General features: G+C 38.5%; 1 long non-coding RNA gene across 2 annotated transcripts; it reads left to right on the top strand.

Moving 5' to 3' along the window:
• LOC110437161 lies at positions 3,963–5,957 on the top strand. Of its 2 annotated transcripts, XR_002455350.1 has the most exons (4): positions 3,963–4,270; positions 4,365–4,463; positions 4,545–4,647; positions 5,713–5,957. It is a non-coding gene; the product is annotated as an uncharacterized LOC110437161 (long non-coding RNA). The 2 variants fall into 2 exon arrangements; XR_002455349.1 differs by having other exon boundaries at positions 3,963–4,463.

The raw sequence follows: 8,475 nt of genomic DNA, 5'->3' as shown, positions 1-8,475 counted from the left end.
TCTATCATTTACCCATGGATCCGATGGATAAACGCTATACGATCCTAAACATGTATATAGATCCAATCTAACTAAGCCAAGTATATAACTATGATAAACTAAGAACAATATAATCTTGAATATAAACAAGTAGAGCAAAGTCATAAGCAGTATATTGAAGTAGAACAAAGTCATATTCATAATAGTGAAGAACAAAGATGATTAGAAGAATAATTAGAAGCACAATTAGAGAATTACCAAGAATCCTCTTGACAGATCCGGAAACCAATCGAAGATTGACTTCTTCTAGTTCTAATCCTATGTAGCTATGCTAATCTAGATGTCTAATTGATGTGGTGGCTCTAGGCTTGATCAGAGGCTTCTTCTCCCTTGAGAATAATGAATTAGGGTTGAGAGGCTCTCTCCTCCAAGGGCCAGGGGGTCTGGTTTTATAGTCCCTCCAAGTGAATATGGGCCGTCGGATCAAACCGATATTGATTGAACGGTTATCCTTGATCCTTTAGGTCGGTGGAGATTGATCCCGAAAGAGAGTCCTGATTGGACTCCAGAGGTGGGCAGGCGCCCTGGTCAACTGGGCGCGCGCCCAGTGCCTGGCCCCGTTCGGCCTTCGCTTCCTTCCCGTGGCTTCTGGAGTCTTCTAGATGTAAGATAATTGCGCGGCACGTTGATATCTCTATGTAATCTCGACGTGTGGGCCTTTCTTCCTTATTTCCTCATAACCCCCTGCAGAAATAGACAAACACCAAAACTCGTAGAATTCTGTCAGATAAAACCCTAAGTCTAGATGTTTATTTCATTTGGATCCTTTTCTTTGTTTATTTGATAATTAAATTTGATACTTAAGGACCGTCAACAGCATCCACCACTCTCTAGTGCCTTGATTGGGTCAAGTGAGAGTCCATTGCTTGTTACTCTTGGTGATCGCCATCACCTAGACGGTTCGGTGGTGATTGGAGGCACGAAGACCGCCCAGAGTTCTTGTGGATGGCTCGTGTCAAGCTTGTGAGCGGTTGTGGGTGATTCACGGCGACGGAGTGTCGAAGAATGAGCCCGTAGAGAGCACTTGGTCCTTACGCGGACCAAAGGGGGAGCAAGACCCTTACGCGGGTGCTCCAACGAGGACTAGTGGGGAGTGGCGAGTACCTCGGCAAAATATCGCCGCGTCTTTCTTGCTCTCCTCCTTTACTTTCTAGCATTTACTTTGTGCAATTACTTTGTGCTTTTACATTCCTAGAATTACCATGCTAGAATAGGATTGGAACTAGGTTGCAAAACACGTTTATCCGATAGCTCTCTAGATCACACTAGGCACAAGGGGTTGAATTGGAGCTTATAGCTTACTTAAATTTTTAGAGAAGCCCAATTCACCTCCCTCTTGGGCATCTTGATCCTTTCAAAGGCCTCACCCTCCTTTGTCTGAATCCAATTTAACCACAATTGAGGTGCATGATCGTCTCCTGCTGCCAGCACACCATGATGACATCATAGTCGACTCCTCAGTTCATCTCATCTTCAGCATCAATGCCGCCAAGCAAGCTGCAAGTGTCATCTAGATGTATGCCTGCTAAATTATTAACTGAGGTAATTTTGTTATACATGTTGGCAAAATATTTAATGCAAACCATATCTTCAGTGCAATCATAAAAACCCTTTGCAAAACTATACTAGGAGGTTTCAAAACCAATAGTGCATCTGTAGATGTGCATTGTCACAAAATTTGAGATTCAAAATTGTTTTGCAAAAATTCATATGAAAATAACAAATTTCATTTGCTTATGCGTTTGTCCTATAACGCATAAGCAAATAAATTTATTATTTTCATATGATTTCTTACAAATTGAGTTTGAATCTCAAATTTTCTGACAATGCACATCTAAGATGCACTATTGCTGTGCTAATATTTTTTGAAAACTCCTAAGTATAGTTTTGCAAAGGGGTTTCATGATTGCACCGTAGATATGTTTTGCATTGAATATTTTGCCGAACATGTACGCCCAATGAAAGAGTTGTTGGATTTTCGTTACTTTTATACCTTGTCAGGTAAGAGTGCCTCAATTTTAACTGAAATCGGCAACATGACTGTGTAGTTATTTATGCACAGTTGCTGTTATGAGAGCTACTGGGTACATGACATATAGGTGTTTCACTTATATTTTCCCTTTGTCTTATTTGTTGAGCTCATCATCTTGAAGTGGCATCCTTGCAGGCTGTGATTTAGGCCTTGTTTAGTTTGCAAAAAATTTGGTTTTTGGCTGTAGCATTTTCGTTTTTATTTGATAAACATTATCCAATCACGGAGTAACTAGGCTTAAAAAATTCATCTCACAAATTACAGGTAAACTGTGTAATTAGTTTTTATTTTCGTCTATATTTAATGCTCTATGCATGCGATCAAAGATTCGATTTGACGGAGAATCTTGAAAATTTTTACGAAGTAAACAAGGCCTATAGTCGAACTATTTATGTTAATACAATCATACTCCACTTATGAGGCACCATTAATTGTTAATTTCCTGTTTTTTCTCATATTGCATTATATATATATATATATATATATATATTTCTAATGTATATGTGCCGTGAAATTGACAGCCTCCTCTGAACAAGACCTCCTCGCTGCCATGGTTGAGAAGAGCATCAGAGAGTGCCAAAGCCATCAACAAGCGTATATGATGGTCAGGTCCGCAGTTCCCAGATATTCAGAGGCTTCTTGCTGTAACCATATATGTTTTGATCAATTTTCTTGCCTTTAGAACTGCCACATCAGCAACTTACTTTGTAGGTCTCTGATGCATTTGTTTAATCACTACTGACTTAGTTTACCTTCTCAAAGCACAACCATGTTTTAACACTTATCTACTATAGTCAAAATATGCACACATGTACTTCCTCTCCAATTTGTTGGTAGTGAATGAAGTTTCTCTCAGCCTAATATCATTGAGAATATGCCTGAAAAGATATTGTTTTGAATTTGACAATATGGTCAAGCAATAAAACTATGTTGAGATTGAGTCTCTCGCTTTTTCCTGACTTCAATGTCCCATCCTCACGTACAACATATAAATTCAGATATCATACAGTACGACTTTCAAAATGCTATTTTATTCATTCGTGACTACATTCTACACCCGCACGTTTCCACTTGCACACCAGACAACAAACATCATGAGCAAATGAAATATAATGATGAACTCACAAAAAATATTGTTGCATAGAAGACTCCTCAAATCAATATAAGAAAATTCATCATCTAGTAACTACAAGAAATAAGACTTTACATGACGGTTTACTGATGACGTTTGAAGAAAACATCATAGAATTCTATCATCTGTGACGGTTTATTTCTGAGGTGAAACATCTATGACGACTGATTTAGTTATTGTCACGGTTAGACGTCACACACTATTTTCTTGTGTAAATGATGTAGGATCTAGAATATTGGATATCGAGCCCAAGACCTAGTGTCCCTCGCTCGCATGTATTGTAGCACTTTTATTTGTATTTGACAATTATTATCTAATCATTGACTAACTAGGCTTAAAAAATTATCTTGCAAATTATAGGTAAACTATACAATTAGTTATTTTTTATCTATATTTAATACCCTATACACGGGTTCAAAGAGTTTATGTAACTGGAAATCTTAAAAATTCTTTAGAAATTTTTAGAAACTATGGCCTTGTTTAGTTCTAAAAAAATTTGGGAAATCGACACTGTAGCACTTTCGTTTGTATTTGATAAATATTGTCCAACCATGGACTAAGTAGGCTCAAAAAATTCGTCTCTTCAATTCCGACAAAACTGTGCAATTAGTTTTTATTTTCGTTTATATTTAATACTACATGCATATGTCTAAAGATTCGATGTGACAGAGAATCTGGAAAATTTTGCAAATTTTTTTGGAACTAAACAAGGCCTATAAACAGGGCCTCATCTATCTTCTCCCCTCTCTCTCTCTCTCTGACCTAGGCGGCGCCCTCCCTCTCTCTTCCTCCCCCGTGCGGATCTCTCTTTCTCCCCCTCTCCTCTCAGAAGTCAGAACCGATAGCCTCCCTCCCTCCCTCTTCCTTGGCAGGCTCCCTCCCTCCTTAGCTCTCCCTCGACGTCGAGCTCGCAAATCCGGCTACCCCCTCCCTCCCTCTCCACTCAGATCCGGTGTAGGTACAGCGAGCTCCCTCTCCCTTGGTGGCGCGTGGCTATAAGTGTGCGAGCGGGCAGATCCGGCGGCTGCTTCCCTCCCTTTCTCCCTCTCCGCTCAGATCCGGCGCAGGTATGGCGAGCTCCCTCCCTCCCTCTCGCTCGGCAGCATGTGCGGGCTCAGATCTAGCGCACGTATGGTGAGCTCCCTCCCTCTCCCTCGGCAGCGTGCATGGGCGGCCACATCCGGTAGCAACCCCTTGCTTCGGCCAGCGCTACGATGGTGGACACGATCTAGCGCAGTGGATTCCCCCAAGTGTGGTTTGGTTAGCAGGCATGCCGATTTGTTTATTGCCTAATATATGTGCAGTTCAGTTCTATTTGTTTATTTTCCTCTATATGTGCAGCTCAGTTTGCCGATTTGTCTGGGATGCTTAATTGCCTAGTGGTCATATTTCACCCTTTGGTTCATGATGAAAATGTCCACTGGGGACGAAGATTCTACAAGAGGTATTCTCTCTCTGTGGTTGGTTCAAATTTTACTTGCCTAATGCCTGAACAATTCGGAGATTTCTCTTATGCATTGGCTAGCTAGTAAAAAAATACATTGCTACAAAGTTTCTCTTTTATATCATGGTTGGTTTAATACATTGCTGTAATTATTACATACTAGAAACAAACATTCAGATAACTATACACAATTAGAAACAAAATTATATGATAGAACACACATGCTCATGCGCTGAAATAGAAACTCCAATATTATCTGGGAGTTAGTCCTTTGGATAAGCATAAATCAAAATAGAGTCAAAGCTTATAATAATTTGACAAAAACTTTGGAAGTAATGACAGTACATATACTAACTACAAATATAATTAGGGCAAGCACATGGTGTATATCTTGTCAGTCCATCCATGACAGTTACTTAAATTGGAGGGTTCTTTGTCATGTCATGAACAAGGAATCCTTTGATAATGCAGTAGGTAAGCTGGAGAAGCTGTTAATGTTAGTAAGTTCAGAGATGTTGAGCTAGCTCAGCCTATATATGGATAACAGGAAACAGGGGATATGTACAATAAGATCAGGCCACATCACACCAAGCACTGCGATAAGCCTACTCGGGAATAGGTTACTGGATCAGCGTCATGGTGCAAAGTAATCAAGGGCAAAGTATATGAAACTAGGGTGAGAGTCTGGTGCAACTTTCGTCTAGTAAAAGATATGACCTTACCCAAATCCAACTACAGAAAGCATCTTTTTATTTTCTAAGTAAATAGTTAATTAAAAAAATGTGCATTTTTTTACAGACCTTAGCAGTGAAATGTAGGATGTATAGTTCTGACTAGTATGGCTAAAGTCTTCACCTGCTATCGAGTTTTGAATTATATATTTCGAACTGGAGTGGTGGTGGTGATATTATTATGTATTCAAGGGTAAATGTGAATCTGGATGGATTTGTACCTAAAAATTCATAAAGTTGACTGAAATGTGATGATATGTAATTATGTATTTTATCTGTTAATTTAAACAAAGTTGTAATCTCATACATTATGGTATTGCTCTTCTTTTTGCAGGCGTTTGGTGAGGCTATCTCTGAATTGCGGCAATATGATCAAGGTGCTCATGGTGGCTATTTTTGTTAGTGATAAAAGATTTAGTTGTCCGAGCAAATCATAAGAGTTATGTGTTGTACAAGCCAACATCTTAGTTTTGTAGGAACTTGAGTGTAGCTTGGTTATTGCCTTAGTATTTCGTGTGAAATATTGTACAAGTACACAGATTGATAGTTTCAATAAAAATGATGAGCAATATTTGTCAATTGTGAGCTTTGTTCTAGTTTATGTGTGTTTCATGAGTGTGCCACAAACATATGTGATGATGTGGCAAGGTGGCAGCCAAGTCAAATCCAATATCATCAAATGACATGGCAATAGCTGACATGGCAGCAAAACCATGACGATTCAGCAAAACCATGACGATTCAGTTCATCGTCATAGTCTCTTCCTATAGTTGCCCTCTGGTTCATCCATGACGATTCAAAAAACCAACCCGTGACGTTCTATTTTGATCAAAAAAATATATGACGAGGAATAGATGACGTTCCTATGGACCGTCACAGATAGTTAACTGTGACGGATTTTCGCTTGTCCATGACAGAATCAAACCGTCATGTATAAGTTAATTTCTTGTATAACTAATAACATGGATAACCTTACATGACACTCTCATAAGTTCTTGAAATATGTGTATGAGCTTAATTCTAGCTTCTCTTTTGCATCAAAATATAAAAAAATACTTAGAGTTGCCTTATAAGTCAGCCATTGCGGATGCTCTAAGTAGACTATAAGACGCCTTCCACCTCCATCTCCACCGTCCGGTGCCAAAAGACCTTCAGCCAAGCCTTCATTTTGTCCACCTTTTCATCTAGAAATCGGATATCATGCTCCTTAAAAGGATACACCACCTCTGTATAATCAAGAAGATTTTATAGAATACTTCATTAGATGAACTTGGAAACTTCTCAATTCTCATTTTATTTCTTATATTCATAACAAAACATTCTAAATGGCCTACTATAGTTTTTTTATTCTACCGTATGATACTGCCAATTATTTTGCTACTGCCGCTGATAACACTATAGCTCTGCTAAACATTTCTATTGACTTAGCGACGAAATATGTTTAGCACCACCAATATTAGTCACGGCAGATATTCATTCTTTGCTCTCGATGATTACTTCCTCCATTCTAATTAAATTTTAAGATATTTTGATTTTTTTTCTAGACACATTGTTTTTACTGTATATCTTAACATAGTATAAATCTAAGTGCATAATAAAAGTTGTATCAAATTTTCCTTTGAGGAGCCCACTACACTCCTTCCTCACCGTGATATGACCATGCCATTCCATTGCAAGATGGAGCAACCCCACGCTACATCCGTCCTTATCGTGTGCCTCACAAGTAGAAACATGAAATGGAACATCAAATTCAGCAACTACTAAAAAATAAAGTCACCAGACATAGCCCGAGCCCTTCTCTTGTGATTCTGATTGCGACTTTAGTTTAATAGAGTATAGTCCATGGTGAACAAACAAGTCCCTAGGATAAGTGAAATTGGTAGGTCAAGCTAAGCCAGATGATTAATAATCAAAATTAGACTAAAATAACTATCGAGAAATTTCTCAATGTGATAAAATACTATGAGACGAAAGATGAAAATGGCGCTAGTCCTCAATGTGGACGATCCCCAGATATACTTATGCATTTGTCAGGAAGGAGGGACAGATTTTTCTTTGGCTAAGGATGAAATGGCAAGTTCTTAATATGCTGCTAGCTTCTTAATGACCTAAATTGACAAAACTCAAAACTATGAATTTGTAGATCTCATCGAGAGCTACAACTTTTATGTACAAAGTATCTTTATCCGACACCATACAAGAAATATATGTTTTTTTAACTTGACAAGCCGGCAATTAATATACTGCTGAAATTTTATATTATCTTTTAATATTTTAACAACATCAAATGACAAAGCTCAAACCAAGAAATTTGTAGATCTCATCTATAGCTACAATTTTTATATAAAACTCATCTTCATCTGAGACTATGTGAAAAATATATGATTTTTTCTAATGTGGAGGCTTGTTCTTGACATGTGGGTCCTATTTGTTAGATCTATGTAATGTCATGTAGGATGGTGGGCCAGCTAAATGCTTGTTTGGACTTCGATGAGATCCGTTACAACTTTGACTTTTTTTTGTTTTTAGCCTATTTTTTGGAAAAGTATTTTCGTTTGCACTCATGGACAACTTATTTCTGTCTTTGCACCCTAGGAGCCGGTGTCATGGTGGGATGACATGGCGGTGATGTGGCACTAGCTCAGCGCCATGATACTAGGTGCATACCTTAATGTTTATATTCAGAATAGGATTGTCTAGAGGTATAAATATGAATATTTTTTGAAAAAAGGTTTAAAAAATAAAAGTCAGTTACAACTTGAGCGAGCCAAAAATACATGAGACTTTGGGGATCTAAATGGCACTGCCAAATTACTTAAATATGTGTTGGTGCAAAAGCTGATCTGCAAACACAAAGGGCTAATATCCGATTCAAACGTTAAGGCGTGCCAGCCGATTTGACCTTACTATCGGCAAAGGTGATAACTCGAATACTTTGGTCCCGACAACAGCGATGCGCCCGGATGTCACGGCCAAGAGGTATTCACGCGGAACTCGAGAATACGCCGAGCTTAAGTCGACGAACTCCTAAGAACTCGTAATGAAAAAGGAAAATATGACGAAGTCGTCGAAAAAGTAGATGCTGGAATATATGAGT

The sequence above is a fragment of the Sorghum bicolor genome, chromosome 7, assembly GCF_000003195.3.
Source record: "Sorghum bicolor cultivar BTx623 chromosome 7, Sorghum_bicolor_NCBIv3, whole genome shotgun sequence".
In the NCBI taxonomy this organism is placed as follows: Eukaryota; Viridiplantae; Streptophyta; class Magnoliopsida; order Poales; family Poaceae; genus Sorghum; species Sorghum bicolor.
This window is presented reverse-complemented; position numbering and strand designations above follow the sequence as displayed.